Source organism: Liolophura sinensis, chromosome 1 (assembly GCF_032854445.1).
Source record: "Liolophura sinensis isolate JHLJ2023 chromosome 1, CUHK_Ljap_v2, whole genome shotgun sequence".
In the NCBI taxonomy this organism is placed as follows: Eukaryota; Metazoa; Mollusca; class Polyplacophora; order Chitonida; family Chitonidae; genus Liolophura; species Liolophura sinensis.
Genome location: NC_088295.1, coordinates 33257176 through 33277503, shown reverse-complemented (window position 1 = coordinate 33277503; position 20328 = coordinate 33257176).

Below are 20328 nucleotides of genomic sequence, written 5' to 3'. Positions count from 1 at the left end.
GAATAGAGAACACCCAAGGGAAAACATCTCTATAGGAGACATTAGCCTCTTGTACTGAAGATGTTTTTAGTTGTGGAGAACATATACATATGCAATGGACGGCTGAAGGAGTATCTGTATTAAATCGAATTTGACATCATTTAGAACAGTCGCTGCAAAAAGGGTTGACGAAAGAATGGCTATACAACTGAAAACATTTTATAAATCTAGCGTTATATGGAGACTTATGCATTTATGAATGTAATAAAGCTAAAGTACACTCTCGTATTGGGAGGAAATGTTTAAATCACTTTGCCACAAACAGGGTGCCTATTTGCTTATTAAATATACCCTCCATAGAAAGTGTAAATATGTTTTATCAGGTGTAGCTTCTCTATTCCACTTTACGAAATCTTTACAATAATTATATTTACGTAGAACTCATATAAATTATTCAGTACATTTTCTGTCGCACACCAACAGGTATTCTTAGTTTCATACTCATTGCTCATTTCAACTTTTTATATAGATTCTCGCCGCTCTCGAGAATTTGTGAAAATAAGCGGTCAGTGGTTCTCGTGTGATCATGTGCACTTCTTTTATTTTGGACCCTGAAAGACATGGTCGGACCAGACATTCGGACCAGACATTCGGACCAGAATAGTATTGAAGGAATTAAAATACTTCCCATTTAGGCCGTAGTTTGGAACGGCGTACATCTGACACCGGGATTACTCATAGAACCATATGACTGTATACAAAGGTGGCATGGTTCCTTCATTGTTGCTACATTTTTTTTTCAAATTCGCTACTAAATACCACGAACTACTCGCTGTACAATTGGTACGTATATGCGGCTGGCAATGTATATAGACCACAGGTTAACAATTTGACACAATTAAAGGGTAGCCTAGCTACACAAATCTGTTTATATCTGGTACCTGTGCAAATTGCCTGTGCAAATTTGTTACATTTAACACGTATCTTTACACATCTTGTTTATGTTTTGTACACTATTTACTTTTAGAGAGTAAAATGGTGATTGGTGACAACGCAGGCCATCCGCCATATTTGTGGTTCGATGTACATGTATATGGTGCGACAAACATGTAAGGCGAAATCACGCTCTGGAGCGAGATTTGCGCGTTATTGGTGTAAGTGCTATCATTTTGAACAAAAATTCACGTTGAGAAACGGGATTTCGCATTACACGAACTGTAGCTAGCAATACAGGTCATTTGTGGACTTTCCAACACACTTGTCCATTGGCGACAACAAGGAACAAATACAGAGAAAATGAAACTTTTTGATTAAGGATTGTGATCTTGACTTAAATTTTTGTCATTATTCCAAGGTTAACTTATGACCTTTCGGTCGTATGTCCAAATGCAGGTCATGGAGCAGACCAGTCAGTAAATTGAGCGTAGGACTATACAGCGAGTGGAGTAGCTAAACAGAGGTCTTCTCAGTGATATCTTGCTGTGAATAATTGTTCGTTGACATGGCAACTTCCTCTCCTCAATGCAGTGTCTTCGGAGGTGTCAGTCTGGTTTTTCCAAATTGATAAGCCTAGCGTTATATTCACCAGGTGCATATGCAAGTCTGTATGAGTAATTATATATGAAACCAAAATTTCGCATATATATATGTACCTACGGATATTTAGAAACAATGTAAATGAATGAAACCCCGCTGTCTTTTGTTGCTGCGTGATACATTATATAAAATTCTAGCATTTTAAGTAATTCATTTGCAAAATCGAATTAAGCATAGAATAATTGCGTGTGTACTTTCATGCATATGTCATTCTTTTCGTATAAAAGGATTATACTACACACAAGTATCATGAGTGTGACATCTAAGACACAAGCATGATTAGGTCTACCTATAATGATAAACCAAAAACAAGTTACATAACGCTGGCTTTCGACAACTTATATTCAAGCGTGATACACAATTTTGAATACTGATTTCACTCAGTATTGGTTGACGGCTGGTATATGAATGTCTGTTTCGAAGCATATATTTATTTATCAGTGTATAAGTAATTATATCTATAGTTGATGTATTCATGGCAATGGTTGTAATTACATGTAGCTTTCGAAACATTGATTCGTCTAGCATAGTATATTGCACTAAAATGTTGAATTTGTGAAAATCATTTAATCATCTTGAGTTCGAATCTCATTCTAAGCATGTTTTCTCTGGTCTTGATTTATCAACGATTTCAATGAATGTGACTACATTTGCTCATGAGCAGGTATTTGAACAGTGTTACCTGCTCATGAATGACGCCATGCACACTTCGGGCATACTGGAAGAATATTTCTTCCACTGCTTGAACTGTTGATACAGTAGGCCTACTATATCATTTAAAAGGAACCTGTTTGAATAGCCCAGCTGGAGATGCACTGCCAGAGTATTCCTGATTGAGGTCGTTGCCTTCGAAGGGGTTGTGCTGGTGATTTTGACCCCTATTAAATGTTTACAAAATTACAATTGGATTGTTTTACGACTAGATTCATGCTCAGTTCTGAAACAAAACAAAAGTAGATCTAAGCATCACTGAGACTGATCAAGGTAGTTAATTGTCACTGGATTTTATGCTTCAATTTTGTTGCGGTGGCTTCTAAAATGAAAGCAGTGCTGACCTATGTATTCCCAACATCAAAGAAAGCACCTCAGCTTGAAAACGGTGTGTCAGTAATTTTATTGTTTTTTATATTTAAAAAACACAGAAAAACATCCATGGTATGCGAAAAAGACAAAGGAGCAACATTTAACACAAGCTTTAATTAATTTTATGCGTTCTCTGTAAGATGCCCTCTTGTCATTTTCATAAACCTTCGGCATCTGGAATGAATTTTGCACAGACTTTGATATTTGTTATTGAGAAACTGCTGACTAAACGCTAAAACTAAAGATAAAAAGTGTATTTGGGGAGATGAATGCGTTTTGGGCCGAGACGGTGTGCTACTGTCTGACACCGTCATCGTCAATTTTTGATACCGTCGTTGAATATTAGACGGCTTGTAAATCAACTGGTTTTATGTCTGTGGTGGTCTGTAAATGATACAGACCTTCGGCTTAAGGTAGCTAAATCGTTGTAAACGATCTCAAAATGATGTCGAGGTAGTCCTATGTTATCATATGTCACTCCATGGAGTGAACTTGTAAAGGCTACGTCACAGCTTAGGGCGCGCATTTTGATAGCAACGTGTTTGATTGGATAAAATTCTCAAGATGGCTACCTCGACTCACATCAGCCATTTGTGCAGTATTGTCATTTTGTTGTGCATGTTATACGGTGAAATATCATTAAAATAATAAAGTATCTTTTAGAAAACTTGAGTATCCTGCTAAGTAAAGTTAAAAACAATTTAGTTTCCCAGCATGCGTGGTTATGAAGCTTCAAATAATACAGCCCAAATTATCCCAAGCAACCATGCCAACTATTATTATGGATTGTCAGAACTGAATATAGCTTGTATAGACATCTGTGAAATTGCGTGTACATGTGTTTGAGATTAGAGATAAGTACGGAGTGTGAGACGCACTTATAAGCCCATCGCACAAAGAGCATGGCGTGAGGGTATGTGGGCTAATGTGGTTGTATTGTGATTGTTCTGCTTGTGCATATCAATCTGTATAGAGATGGTACGAACATTATCATGGACTTTAACGCCATATGGACTTAAACGCCATACATGTTCGGAAGTATGTTGAGTTGCTCGCTGAGATCATATTGTATACATTTATGTGCGATTAATGTTTTATTTCCCAGTACTTTGACGAGATCGGTTAGAATTTATATGTCTATGGTGGGCTGATGTTTAATTTTTTCCCCTTTGCGTTGTACCTGGCGTGTTATTAAACATGTTTTACTTCATGGTCTTCACATCCAACATCGAATGATTCTAAAGTTCACGTTTTGTCAACATCTGTTTGGGAAGACGATTTTTTGCATACCATCCGATTTGCTGAATTATTGACTGGATCTCATGGGATACTAATGCAGAAGGAGTGCCTGTCTGACTCCAGTGTTAACCCTACATAGCGATATGGATTTATCGCCGTCTGTAAGCAAAAAATCGAATTCACCGGAGCAAACGGAGGGCCTTCTAGGAGCTTTCTGTCCTGAGCTGCGGGGATCACTGGTCCTATTATAGTGGTATCATTTGGTCTCTTAGATGGAATTAGGGCACAAAAACAAGGAGATTTGCTCAGGCATATTGTATTTGTATGGTAATACACAGATGTAGTTAACAATTCGAAATACATATAGGACCTATGTGATATTTACATGTACGCACATGTCATGACAAACCTATGATACCACCTATGGGCCTGGTATGGTAAGGCAGGGAATCGACCCCAGTGTAAGAAAATGGGCTACTCGAGAAGCTAAACTGACAATAGCTGTTCTTTATTCAGTTTTGTTTTACTCCTCGTTTTCAGTTATTTATGAAGCATGCGACTTACATGTATAAACATCCGCTGAAGCCGATGTATAGCTCATACAATCCGAACTATGGCCTGTCACACTAAATACGTTTTTGTGTTAGATATTGTTGGGTGGGCAAAGTCCCTGCACAACCAATGTAACTTCTGAAAAATTCTTGAGCACGCCGTTTCATACCAATAAATTACTAATTCAGCATAATAATAAGTTATTTATAGACAACCCTATATGGCTGCGTACGACCATACTTGACTATTATCGATTCTAATTCATAATGACACTTATATAATGCAAGATGGCCTATATCTCTACTCACATAAATGTATGTTTCCAAAGAAGAAAGTACCACTGGGATCCATTCCGTTTCCCCAGGCACAAACGTCTTCTCCACGGTGATTGCGTTAGTCTAGTGTACTATGAATGACGCCATGCACACTTCGGAAGAAATACCGATTTTAAATTTGCTAAAATATGACAAAAGTCAGCGCATTATGTTTCACATGTGAAAACAAATGTTAACCAAAGCGAAACTTTGACAACACGCAGAAATGTGTTCGGGAAAGTTTCAGTAAAAAGCATTTTTCTCGGACCGATTCTCAAACTTACCTTACCAGGTCGTTTACACTTTCTTATCATACCTCTCTGGGACCGCTTCTCGGCCTTACCATACCAGGTCGTTTACGCTTTCTTATCGTACCTCTCTGGGAATGATTCTCGGCATTACCGTATCAGGTCGTTTACACTTTCTTATCGTACCTGTATATGACCGATTCTCCTCCATATCGTACCACGCCCTTTACACTTTGTACTATCCACAGTCCTATCACTAAATAATCTAAAAAGGTATACTAATTCTCACTTCATAGACATTGATTTCTCGAGCAATAAATACACTTTACAGATGTATCATCAAGATCGAGATGATTGCTGGAAACGCTATTTTGTAACCTTTAGGCTCTCAGCATTATTATTCCTTCTATACGTTTCTTTTGTAAGTCGCTATGTATGGATGCTGCTTTATAAGATCTTCAGCATGATTGGGCCAGTTTTCCTCACAAATTGTGTAATCTTGTTAGATTCACTGCAGTTTCTGTGTCACGGTTTGTGAAACATTTCATGTCAAGGTGACGGAAACATTTTCAGCATTCTTTGTCAGGGTTATCCCGCTTTGTCGAGCCGTTATGTTCACCATCTTACCTTCACTAAAAAGTAAATACACAATAAACAGAAAGGGTAAAAAAAAAACACGTGTGGTGACGGTAACATTTTACCACAGTCAAAACAAAATTACTCATTTCATGCAAACCTGTCCTCACGGCAGGAATACCTGCATGTCAGGCTGAAAACTGTCTTCAGGCCAAAATACCTGCATGTCAGGCCGAAAACTGCCCTCACGGCCAGAATACCTGCATGTCAGGCTGAAAACTGCCCTCACGGCCAGAATACCTGCATGTCAGGCTGAAAACTGTCCCTAACCTGCATGCCAGGCTGAAAACTGTCCTCGCGGTCAGAATACCTCCATGTCAGGCTGAAAACTGTCCTCGCTGTCAGAATACCTGCATGTCAAGCTGAAAACTGTCCTCCGCAAATGGAAAATGGCTTCCTCGAAAAAATAAATCTTTGCACAGAGAAGAAAATTGTTTGCTTGGGTAATACTATATGAATAAATGCCTATAAACACAAATATTACAAATGTCACGAATGCCACATTTCACAGCACAAAATAAAGATTGACACAAAACAAAGAAACTAAGGCAACATCAAAAAAAAACTAGATCTGCCCGCTGTTATATGGTTTCCAAGCAATCTGCATGAATGATTTTGAACATCTGCTTCAAGACATAGTTTGTGACATGGCAATGTTTGTCGTTAAGCAACACAGCCATGCTGGCATAATAAAATACACAGTTAGCTTTGGGGATATGATGAACGGTTAACTAGACAGTTGAAGACCAAATTTATGTTTCTGAAATAGAGTGATGTCATTTAAACATTTCTAGTGAGAAAACGTAGCTCAAACATTTTCAAATACCACGAAAAGTGTATATGTTCGGCTACAAATTAATTTTTGACTATACCTCAAAAAGTAACACACAAAGACAAAGAAGGAGATTCGAGGTCACCGGCCCGAAATACACCTGAATACATGAAAATTATATTAAAATTAAAAAAAAATTATGCCGTCATATATTCGACCAATGGCAAGATCTGGATTTTTTTAGCACATTTTAATGCCTTTTGCAAACTCTATGTGTCCAGTATTGCTTCAGATGTTACCAAATTTGAGAAAGATCCGTCCATTGGTTCTTGAGAGGATGTTTAATAAAAGTTTATGCCCCAAATCCAATATGGGCGCCAAACCAAGCGGCATAGAAAAACGTCAAACTCATTAAAAATATTATGCGCGAATAGTTTGCTGCCAAATTTCAAACAACTGCAATTTTCAGTTTCTTGAAAAACTACACAAAGCGCTGTCCGAAAAGCGCCGTACAATAATCCGTACAAGAACAATAGGCTTCGGAATTTCAGCGGTTGGATTCAGATATGTAGGTGACAGCGAGCGTGAGCATCGCAGATCGCGGCTCGCACATACCGGTATCTATACGTCTATGTTTATTTGAGTGTAGTTTATTCTACCAAATGGGATGGTAGTCAGTGTTGTGGATGGAGAGAACGATTCATAATGACCGTGTTAAACCACCAGCCTTGGGAAAGTTATACTGGCGAACTGTCCTACGTGTGACATACATTTACAGATACTGGTAGATGCACACTATATTGGTGGAATACCAGTGGCCTTTAAGGAAAAAAAAAGGCTTCTAAAAATCAAAAAGTAGGCATTACTAAATAGACCACTTAAAACTATGTTTAAATATATTTTCATTTATTTTTTTTTTTAGATTTTTGTGAAGAGACGCATTCAAACATGTGGATTCTAAGGTGGGCTTTATATACCATACTATCAGAGTTTAGGAACTCTGGCGTCACAGAAAGTTTTTCCAACTCTAATCAAGACACTCATTGAAATAACTGGAAATAACTGGAATAACTCTTTTTATCCATGAGAAAAAGATTACTGATAAATGATTCCCCAAAATTCCTTCCCTCTGGTGAACATCAGGGGAAAAGGTGATATGACGTCAGAGTTCCTAGACACCGCCAGTATGGCTCGTAATGTCCACCTTACTATTCAAATATTTGAATTCCTTTCAACACTATTATAATATTGAAAAAATAAATCAAAGTATTTTTACGTATAGTTTTCAGATGTCTTTACGATGGACCTTTCTTCATACTGTAGCTTTCTTTTACTTGGTGAACATTACACAGCGCTTTCGCGCCACGATCGTCACTCACTGTCTGTTTTCACCAAGGCCCCACGAACAATTGGATCCAGAAAATCCGCAAATTTTATCTCGTTGGCCGGGAATACTAAGATGTATCTAGATACAGCAGGAATTGCTAAAATCAAATACAGCAGTAAGCTGAATTACGTAGGAATATTTTTATACCCAATTGTCACATTTCATTAAAGCTCTTTATACTAACCATTCAGGCAGTCATAAGCAGTAAGCTGAATTAGGCATGAAGACTTTTGTACTCATTTTCTACATTATAGTAAAGTTCTTTATACTAACCACTCAGCCAGTCTGGAAGCCAATCACTCAGATTATACTTGGACATATTATTAAAATGTAGCTCACACATACATTGAACAATACAGTGTTTTTGATGACACCGAGAATAATGAAGTTTTACAATAGATATGGGTAACCTGGTCGATTTAAACAGGACCGAGTTGTTCTTCCTCTTTCTTCACAGTTGTCAAGAACGCAATATTAGGGCATTCGTCAAAGTTAACCTCCCGCATGCTGATTGTGTTAGATCTGGAATTACCTCTGGCTACCACTCTCTTGAATACAGCCCGAATTTGCTGCCATGCCGAATAGCGAACTTGTGGGGAGACAATGAGGCATATAAATGGTTTCAGCGCGATGTGCAAATCCAACATGGCCACCAAAAACGGCGTCCACGAATTTGGGATGACTAAGTATGAAAACATTATACCAAGAAATGTTTTCATGTTTGATGGTGTTGTGAGGCACAGTAATGATAAAGCGTAGCCCAAAGAGATACCTGTTACGTTCAGGTGTTTCGGCCTCTCTTCACGGTTGTCGGCAATCTGAGGCCGCCCTTTGCTGCTGTTTGCAGGCCTGATTTCACTGTTTTCGATATTATATTGTTTTCTTCTGCAACGGAGTTTATTGATCACCATGGACACAGCTATTGCCATTGTCATACAATAAGGAATAAGGTAGGCCAACACCATGTCGATCCTGATCAATGTGTTGAATATTTGGACGTTGTCGAGGTGTACACCACACTTAAAGTGTGTGTCTTCAGACGCTTCTAGGAACCAGCACAGGTACACATGGCTATAGATGGCCACCACAGCTATGCCAACCAGTACCAGTTTAGTTTTAAACGGGTTGCAGAATTCGGCTCGCTTTTCGGGTAAAAACTCCCAAATAAACCTTTCCACACAAAAGGCTGCCATGTACCATCTGGTCAAGAACGTGAACGCTTTGATCCCGTAATTCACCAGCTGGCACATTCCGACGGTGTGATAAATATTGAACTGAAAATACAGCTGTATCCAAGTGAAAACGTTAAAGCTGAGATATCCGACATCCCCAATGGCAATTCCAGTAATGTAGATCATAGGCCCAAGCTTTGCAAGTTTTGTTGACATTATCAACCACACTAGAAATACATTTGAAAAAATGCCCAACGTCAGGATAACGGGCTTCACGTACTTGCCCAGAATGGCGCTGTACATCATTAGGTCCATGTCTTCCATGGAGACCGTATAGTTCGTCAGGTCAGTTAAGTAAATGTACTCTGTAACATTTGGGTCAATGTTTTCACTGATTGAAACATCCATTATTGTTTTGTTGACTCGTTCTGCTCTCCGAAACAAATGTCCTGAAAAAAAAATCGTTTTAATGAATCTCTATAGCACAATAACATAAAAAAACAATGATCGTTTCTCCTGTTTTGTATCAATGTAGAATTATCCAAATACATCACATTTTGCAATGAAACAACGCACTTGGACAACTAGTTTGCACAGGTATTTGATTTATTAGAGCCGCATTAATTTTGCACGACGAGTAACAAAAGCCATTCCCTGGACACGTGATACTCAAGACTGTGAAAGACTCGGGCTTTTAAAAATATACTCTCAACAATCCATGCACGCTTCTGCTGACAGAGATTTCCATAACATATGCTCCCAAGGGAATGGTTCAAGATACAACCTTAAGAACTCTATCGCATGGAACCTTCTTTCCGGCCAAAGCGCCGTTTTGTACACACAGAGCAGGCTGCTAGAAAATGTGAGTTTGTGATGACCAAAGCCTATTGAGATTTCCCATCCGCTTTGGGATCAGTTTAATTAAGTCTCCTACCATACGAGCATAGGACTGAGGAAAGCTTTGCATGTTCGATACTAACTCTACATTCAGTCTATACCGCCATGACATGGACCCCCCCTAGTGACCATTAGACTGACCATCTTTATCTTTGGTCCAGTCAGCACCCTCTAACGTTAAGCTTCAGCTGTGAAACACGCTCAACCCCTCGCATCTCTGCACATGAATCTCTCATTGAACTCACGAAGGATAAATAGGCTTTCGCTTCGCATTGTTTCATTATAAGTCTTTTTCTGGAATACTTGAAGAATGGGTTAATGAACAGAATGATCCATGCAAAAAATTTGAAAGACAGCATCCTTAATTAAGACACAATTAATGAAAAATAAAGATGCATTTATCCATGCACGCTATACCCATTGCTGTACATGCATTAGTTACTGGTGTGTTCGAGCATAGTACATGTCAGTGCACCACAAAGAACATGAAAATAAATGTCAGCTATGTTTTTTGAAAGAGAACCTGGTGTGAGTTCACAAAGCGATTTTCGACTTACGTCTTGACTTAAATCTCGGTGTTCAAACTTAACAGAGTTCAGGTTATTCCTATATGCTGGAAATGCATCCAACGCAAAGACGACCGCACTTGTACTGTACGTCGTTAACGAAGTTCAGATTTGTCGTGCATGAAAGGTTTCTGACGCTAACACGACAAGTGCAGTACGTGATAAATGAATTCAGCTGGGCTCGTCAAGTGGGAAATGATTCTAATAAAAACAAGATCTCGCATTACATATAATGTAAGATCTCATATGTCATAACCTAAATTGCGGTTAGTCAGGCAGACCGTGCTTCTGGCGCAAACACGATAGCGCAGAATATATACCGTACGCAATTTATTGAATTGAGGTTAAGTTTGCGGGACATGATTCTGACGCAAACACGATCGCGTAGAATGTATACCGTGTGTAATTTACTGAATTGAGGTTAGTCCTGCGGAACATGATTCTGATGCAAACACGATCGCGCAGAGATGAATACCGTGTGTAATTAACTGAATTGAAGTCAGTCCTGTGGAATATGGTTTTGAAGCAAACAACATCGCGCCGACTGTATATCGTATCTCATCAACCCCGTTTAGATTAGTATGAAATGCTTCTGACGAAAACACGGTCGTACAATATGAGTACCGTATGTCATAAACTGAATTCAGATTCGTCAGCAGAGAAAAGTCTTTAACGCAATTACTATAGCTCATTACGTGTTCCGCACGTCATTAGCCCCAGTGCAAACAGGACTGTACATTGCAAGTATCGTATATGCCATAAACTGAATTTATGATCGTCCAGTGGGAATAGCTTCTAACGAATTCATGATCTCGCATTACGTGTACCTATGTCATAAACATATTTCACGTTCGTCAAGTCGGATATGCCCTTGGCGCAGAAACGACCACACTTTACGTGTACCGTATTTCATAAACTGTATGTATTTTCTTCTTGAACAGGGAACAGAATGTCATCTCGTCAGTGATCTATACTTAGATACGTCTAGAATGGTGAAATATTATATGCAATCAGATCTATAATTTCTTATGCAACCCTAGTATGTGTCCGTCTACATTTTGGTTCTCCTCGCAGGCCAGTTAGTTTATACACACAGTCCACAGTACATGAGTAGCATGTGTGCGCTCAGTTGCTCACGTTACATGCCTGCCCTTTCATGCCCAAAGCCGTCACAAACACGCATTTTATCGCTATATTTCTACATGCGTATTATCAATACCTGGCTAACTCTAGCTCTGAGATATGGACTGTGAACATGTCAAACACAGTACCCTGGCGATGGCTGTACAACAGTAGGTTATTTCGTAAGTATAATCCTGGCGTCTGAAGAAACAGTCATATTGTGAACAAATATTTTTTTACATGCTCTTACGCAAAGAAAGAAATTCTGTCTCAATGGCATGTGGTTTGTGAAATATAGACATATGTTATATATAGTCTGGTTGCCTATGAACTATTTTAACAAGATTCAGTAACTATCAGAATAAGTCCTGTAGTCCGTGACCCACGATCCCTACGATTCCTGCCAAGAATCATTCTCTCAGTAAAACATTGTGTTTTGCTCGTCTTTGGCACGTCTCGTGATAAAGCCCCCAAAGCGTTAGAGACTACCTTAGAAACATTATACTGCGGTGAACTTTGGTGACGATAGTTTTAAATCGTTCTACCTGATTATGCGAATGTATGCGGTTGTTGAAAACTTAATCGCGTATACCTACAACAAAAGAAGAAAGTAACCTACATTTAAATTGTTACAGGAATCACGAAGACTGCAGTTAAAATGAATTAGATAACATGGAAATATCGTTATGATAAAACATTACATCAGGCAAGTTTATATCGGACCCTAAAAAGTTGTATCAGAGCTTCCATTTTGTATGTACTCACATGGCATTTAGATAGACGTTGATTTGTTGATGTGGACGACAACGATCTCATAAGATCCAGACTGCCTGCACACGAGCGAAATCTTGTGCTCGGCTCATTTGTTTATGTATTTTTTTTGTTGCCCGAATTCTTGTTGTGGTTATCAGCACACGAGTATATTTCTAGGATTTTTTGCCGTCTGGATGAAGAAATCTCGTTTTCGGCAACAAATGTTGCCCGGGTGCGCTGGGCTACAACTCATAAACCACCCGATAAGGTCATTATTCATTATTATGAGATCAAATCATAAGCAATTACATCAGATCACAAACCCCTAGATCAGGGCCCACTTGTACGAAGCCCTCTTAACGAATACGTAACTATCATGGCAATCAGCAAAATAGGTATTTCGCCGCAATGGCCGTTACGTGCTCGTAAGGTTTAGTGGGCTTCGTACAAGTGGGCCTATGGCCGCTTGTTCTAAGAGACTGTAGTTACAATCGATTGTAGACCTATAAAACATAAGGTGCGTCGCTTGCATCAAGGAATAGTAAGGAGATTGTAACTCTTTACAATCGCGATCGTATGCCTGATTTGATTCGTACATAAGAGTGGCCTGTGTAAATGTACAACGTAACGGTCAATACCTTTTGTGGTCTTCACTTTTAAGAGTTTTACGTCATCATGATTTAGCGGCTAACAACAACAACACGTGGAAAAATGGTCATAACATCTTTTTCAGACAATTACATAGTACATATTTGCAAACTGAGTCGAAAAGTACTAACAGTCCACCTATGGCAAGTATTGGCACTTTGCGTTAATGTTGGGGTGAGTGTAAATATTTACAACAAGGTCGAACCGACTGTAATTTCTGTTTGTAAGTTACAAGTAACGTAGCTTACAATCCCTTCGTACGGATACGATCGAGATGTGAGTGAATTAAAATCAGCTTAGGCGTACGATCCCTGTGCAAGCTGCCTCAGTCATCAGATACATACTATCCTATTCATTTGATAACGTTTTTGCCTACGCTGTAAGCTAACACTCCAAATCAAAGTCACAGGTTTTCAATACTCGTTGTCGCTAGTTCATCTTGGGTGACAAGCTTTGTTTGTTGGCTAATGAGCAAGAGTGGTATATGGAAACATACGATACACCACGATAAGTTGTTTTTTTATGGGGGGGGGGGGTCTGGAAACCAAGCGGACAGAATGGTGGTAGCTCCAGTTTTAGAGTGTATTAAAGTGTACTGCAAGTCAGTAGGTTTTCTTCTATTTGGGTGTGTAAACCCCTGTAGAGCATCGTTATTGTGAATCATAAAACTTAGTTCATAAAGCGCCAGTCAAATTACGTTTTTTTCTCACAATAAAGGTTATTGTTATTGTTCGTGTTGTCCGTTCGCCCTCTTTAGCTGCATGATACAAAATGGTTGCATTTCGTGTGATTTGGTTACTCAATCATTAACAAAAATGTTTATTGCGAGTTACGTAACCAAATCGCTAAAATCGGGGGGAAATATGAGAATTTTTTTCTTCGGAGATAAACATTGCAAACACAAACCACTGCACTGCTCCGGTGTATTGAAATTAGGTTCACCATTACAGGTTAATTCTCGCCGGAGTTAAAAAATTGTCATCCTCTACTTTACAGCACATTCATCTCCAGACCATAAATGTAGATCCTAAAAATCTAACAGCGACATTGCTTATTTGACAGGAAATAGGGGAAAGGGAGGCAACCATAAATAACTAGGTACTCACACATAAACAAAAGCAAACATAGAAAAACAAAGACAATTTGTTATTCTAACAATGTATTTGTTTGTCTTGCATGCAATCGGTCTTTTGTTGCATGAGACATGTACATTTTTTAATGATTGTGCTAGAACAGTTGCGTGCAAAGTATTATAATCCTGACCTTTTTCATAATTTCTTTCTTTTCAGCTATGTGGTAAAGGTCAGATCATAGATTGCCAGTTATAGTGTTTCATATTTATTTTTACCTTTTCGGTTGGTGTGCTACTCGTATTGATAGCAGTCTAGTGTTCAAATATTTAAGCCAATGGTAAATACCCAGCGGATGCTCGAGGGAATAAGTAAGCGTGAACCATAGAAACATTACCCAAGGATTTTACACAGCCCATTAAAACCACAGAATATATAAGACACGCACCATTAACACAACCTGTGAATCTGAATCATAATTCAGACTGTGGAGGCTTGTCGTTTCTTTAAATGGGCCATTTAATCTATTCCTGGAATGGAAAAGTTAAGAGCCGTGGAGTAAATGTAATAGGGAATGGTTTTATCCTTCCTTCCTACTAGGTACACCCTATCCTGGAATATAAATGTCGGGCTTTCGATGTACCGCAAAATGGATGTTCATTATACAGGTCAATGCAACGAGTTTAATCAGAAAATTTTTTTCCTTCTACAGACAAAAGAATAAGGTTTTCTTATTCTATAATGTTTTACCACATGTATCGAGCTTTTAAAGACAAACACACACATGGATATAGCAATCGTTCACAGTCAAGTGGATTATAATCGATAAAAACGTTTATGATATTTGAGACAATCTGGGAAATTTCACACCGGGAAATCTTGCATGAAATGAATGTGAGATTATGATCGTTGAGTCCAGCTGAAAGGATCTGGATGAGTTTTTAAAGTTATTACAGGTCTGTACTTTCAACAAACACTGGAAAAAGTCACTTGACAAATATTTACCTTTTAAACTGAGTGGAATTAAATAAAATATCAGTTCCCGGAAGACTATTAATGAATGCTGTGCAAATTATAATGGTGGTTTCTGGTTACATTGTCTACTGGCCTTATTATTGTCCATCAGTTCCGCCATCCGATCTTACCGTCTTCTGCTCGAATGGAGTCCAGCTCAATTGGCCTAGTTTACATCAGAAATCACTCACGATGTCAGCCTATGAAATACAGCAGATTATCTCGGGGTATTGACTTTAACATCAGCAAGAATAATTTTTAAACATAGCCTGTTTACACGGAGCTGGCTGCTGGAAATTCTAATATTGGTTAGTGTGGTACAAGGACCGCCACAAGCACTGCCGACTGCTGGTGGATGTATTGATCATGTGCAGAAATGCAGGGATTTCCAGCATTTTTTGACGGGCGTGCTCTGGAACTAATATGAAATAAATGTCAAAATGTGAAATAAAACGCCTTTCAAGATATATAGCTTCTTTTGTAGATCGTTTTTTTTTTCTGAACTGTAGGCGTATACGCAATACCATACAGAGGAGTTAAACGAGATTTGATTTCAAGAGTGAGAGAATTACATAGAGTTTAAATCTTGCTTTGTGGTGTATAACGGTCATCGGCTGTTTACTCAGTCCGGTGCATTTGTTTAACATTCAGTTAAACCCTTTTCTTGTGAGACGGTAGAATGCTTGACTCCTAGAAGATTATTTTAGTAGAGTTATCGTGACAGCGAATGTTTCAGTGATAAATGGGCATGACACAGTGTTGTAATTGCTTCATAAATTCCTTTTATAGCGCGACTTTACGACCTCAGTGTTTTGTCGGCAATCGCGCAGTGTAAACACCATCACATGTCTTAGCACATCAATTTTATTTATTGAACATTTCATTAAAACTGACTACTTGACAATGAGCAATCTTGTATGGCTTAGGCTTTGAGTAAGTGAGCTCAAACAGGTAAGAACAAGTCCATATAACACTTCCAGCTTACCAATCATTGAACAGACAGCAGTAATCATGCGGTAGAAAAAAGTGGAATCAGCACATATATGTTTACACAACTACAGATGGATAACATCGTTGGGTTTATTCGTTACCTACGAAAATATCTGTGCCTTTATTTACACATGATTCAAAAATCCTAATAACGGACCAGAAGTTGACAGAATGGGGAAAATGTGTCATTGGAGATAAGGAGATATTTATTGGAGATAAAGGGATATTTATTGGAGATAAGATAAGAAGATTTCGAACGCAAAATATTCTTATCGTTACATAAATCAGTTTGGAGTGCGGAAAGGGTTGCTTAAAACCTTTCATTGTCGGGAAGAAATTAGTCTTCTGTGATCACGTGGACAGACATAAATGGACCTGTTACGTCGAGGTTCGAACTGAAATACCCCTTTATAGCAGTAAAGAGGGAAGCCCGAGTCTATGACCTGGAATCTCTTCTCACCATTAAGACAACTCTTAACGCAATGTAATCTCCTCCGATCTATAGTAAACAAGACATTATATCGAGATGGTCCCAGCGGCAAATGATACTTAATAGTACATAAAATAACATATGGAAAGAACTTTCGAGTGGCTATAAAAAGTCAGTTAACATAACAGGTAATATACCGATGTTTTAAGCACATTCATTATGATGTAAGGCGAGACACCAAATCCTGTGTTGTCTAGTGATAAAAAGAAAGTTTCAGAATTACTGCACAAACTATTACACCAGTTAAGTAGAATATAGAATAGTTTTGGCTGGATCCCCGATAAATTTACCTTTTAAACAAAAACAGACGACGCAAATCGAGATTCTTTGCTGCCTGGAAACTGATGCTCTTCAAGAACAAAGGTTCACAGAAAAAAGGACAATGAAAAGGACGTCTAAAAGATTCGCCAGGTTAGCAGACGGTTGTTCCTAGGCCTCTCGTTCTCTGGGTTGTAATGTTCAAGCCCTATCTGTGAGGATCAGATATGTAATTCCCTAACCCGTTTGACGCACATCGCCATATAAAGTAATCTAGTTTTATAGACGTAAATACTTAACGCTACAAGTACTGGCACATATTTTCTATACAGAGCGTTCGGGCGGCTAAAGGCACCTGTAGACCATGTTTGTGTGGGGATGAAGAAGATTTCTGGCACGTTTTCAGGCTTAAGTGATTAAGAAATACTCTATCACATACAAAAGAGGTCGTCCCTGCAAGGATCCCAAGGCGACCAATGCTCTTGCTCGAAGTACGACATAGGCCGTCTTGTCAAAGCGTAAAGGAAATAGACGACATTTACACCCAACAGAATGTACCAGTGAGAATACATCTAACTTTGCTGACATTTTTCTTCATCTATCGTACATAACAGGGTATACATGCTCTCCTTGGGGGGAAAACAAAGACAATTTGTTATTCTAACATGGTTTTCTGTTTCGTTCAGAGACAGTAAGATGCAAAAGTTTAACACATAAAGCACACCAGGCCTCAGCGCTGTCTGTGTCCATCCTCATTTGCGATATTTCTTCGATGCAAGTCTGATGTGCTTTCCTCGCAACACGACTGATCAACACTAACTTCAAGTATAATAGTTTTACAATATCAGTAACATTGAAATATTCCCATTACCTCAACTGATCCTCCCTTCATCCTCCAATCAACTAACAGTATTCATAAATTTGGGGGAAAATATTAGCTAATGGTACAGAAAAGCAAGACTGTTTGTACAAAAATTCAGACTGATAGTAACCGATTATTGCCGTCATTTGTAGGCTAATAAGCATGAAAGACAGGGACACACAACGAACCTCAAATTTCTTTAAAAACACTATACTAATGTGTAGGTTTAAAGCGGTCTGTGCACATACAACTGTCAGCTTTGACATTTTGGTGACATTTTATACTTCCGTACGGATATGTTCAGGTAAGACGGAGTGGCGTCAGCGCGCTGACGAACTTCCGAATGTCCAGTATTAGCGTCACCTCAAGATGTGCGACACAGTCACCAGACTCCAAGCATTCTACCGGACAAAGCTCTGATAATTCCAAAAAAATTCACATTCTCACGGAGTGTTTTCACACGGCAAATTAGACTCTTGATCTCTAGTCAGTGAAGACATTCGTTTCGATATCGACCAAAAAGAAAAATAAGTTAAATTAGCGACATAAGATTCCAAGGTAGTTTTAACATATACTGCTTCTGGTAAATTCATGTAAATACGGTAACAACACTTCGTTGCTTATGTACGTATTTAGACAGACGCACACAACTTACCTCAGACATCAAGAAACATAGTGTTGATGATAGAGGGATGGCGTCTTCGTTCATACACTGGGAACTTGAACCAGCCTAAGGCGCTCTGTTTAAATGATACCTCACCTGCAATCGACCTTTTTAATGGACTGATTAAGTTCTTCTCGCTTGCCGCCAATATTTAGTCGATAGCGTAGTACGTGCAGCGGTTTGGCACTGCTATTGGTTGTCTGGCGTCTCCTGTCCCCTGTGCGCCCAGACACCGCAACCCTGTGAAGTGACGAGGGAAGAGAATGTTGGGATGGGCCCTTAGTTCGCGTCACCGCCAACTCTAGATTGTGGCTGATGTACGAATTCTCACGTTGATTGAACTGATACAAGAGCAGCTAGAGACAAGGATACTGCTGGGAGAGGACAAAACAAAAACCGCAGTCCTGGGAAACAGGAAAAACGTCCTCTTCTGTGCACAAGAGGGACGGCGACCGGAATTCCATCTCACTTGACGTCCACATTTGTATTCCGCAGATGGTCCTCACGAAGACCTGGATAACAATTACATCTGGCAGATCCATTACATTACATTTCAAATTACAGTGGGGCTAAGTGACCCAGGGTCACATATGACAAACAACGGCCTCTTCATGTTTTACTCACAAAAAATAATCAAGGACAGTTGACATCCTCCTAGGACATATGCTGGCGCGTGCCAGTCGTAATTACAGAGGTAATGGACTCACTCCCCGAGTGGGCTTACGCTCAATTCGTTTTATCTTCAAAATTTAATCTCAACGGATTTCTAGCAACTACCTCTTAAACACAATTCCACAAAATGTAAATTGATTCTAAAGATGCTTGTCTCAAGTGACATTTCAAGGAATAAGGGTAGCTTTGCTTTATGTGAATAGCGCGATGCTTTGATCTGCCGCAAATTAACGACATTCTCACGTGGAGGGTGTACCACTTTACCAGAAAGCCCCACGAAGTCTTTGTATATATTAAACCTGATCAAAGCGTCCTCACATCAATTGCAGACGGTTAAGGTCGTGAATTTATTTCTAAATGAACCTCGTTGAATCTTGTGTGAGAAACTCTTGTGTAAAAAGTGACTCTCACCTCAGGATGCATAAACAAGGCGCCCTCGAATATCACGGCTGAAAATGCTCACTGATATAACGCCTGTCCTCTCTTAATGCTTGGACGTCCATTTTCTTGGCGAGTGTTCAGCTACCATACATAATTGCTAGATCATCGTTCAAAAATCGAGACATCGTCCTTTTCACAAAACTTCGCAGTTTTATTTTCTTGGAACTTTCTTCATAAAATGGCGTTGCCATGTGTTGACGTGATTTACGAAAAATCGTTGACAGTTTCGTGGAAGTGGGCTTTGATTCGTACTTTTGGCCGGCGGATTGGTATGAAAGGTACATGCATCGTTACCTTTTCATCATGTCTACATATAGGCTCACCCGTGTGTATGCACATCTGCCGTATATATGTAGCATGTGCTCAGGTAGAAATTTTGCGCAATTTTACGCAGGACAACGTGGATTCACCGTTGGTAATTGTCAAAAATAGGATATAATTTGAACAAATTACCTTTGAATGACGAGAAATTAGTAGTGGTTATGTGTAAGTCTGAACTGCTTCCGCCAACCTAGCAGGGGATCACATTTGTTCGCACCAGGTGTTGGCTGAATAGACCTATATAGACAAGAAAAGTAGGAGATAACTGTAATGACCGAAGGTAACTCATCTCTGATGTTAGGTCGTGTGTGCTCACATGGACAGTTTCGGATCGAACAAAACTGAGAAAGACATCGCTATAATACTTTAAACGAAAACGGTAATTGTCTAGTGGTAAAAACCTGTCTTTCAGTCTGTATGACACGCAAAATGGGGGTTAATCCTAGCCTTGGGCAGGGAATAAATGGATTCGACCGCTCCAACTGTTCGTGGGACGCAGGTGACGATAAACAATAACCAATATGGTGTGCTTATCTGTAGGTCACACGTGGGAAAGGTTTGTCAGTAACTTTCCAACTGCTG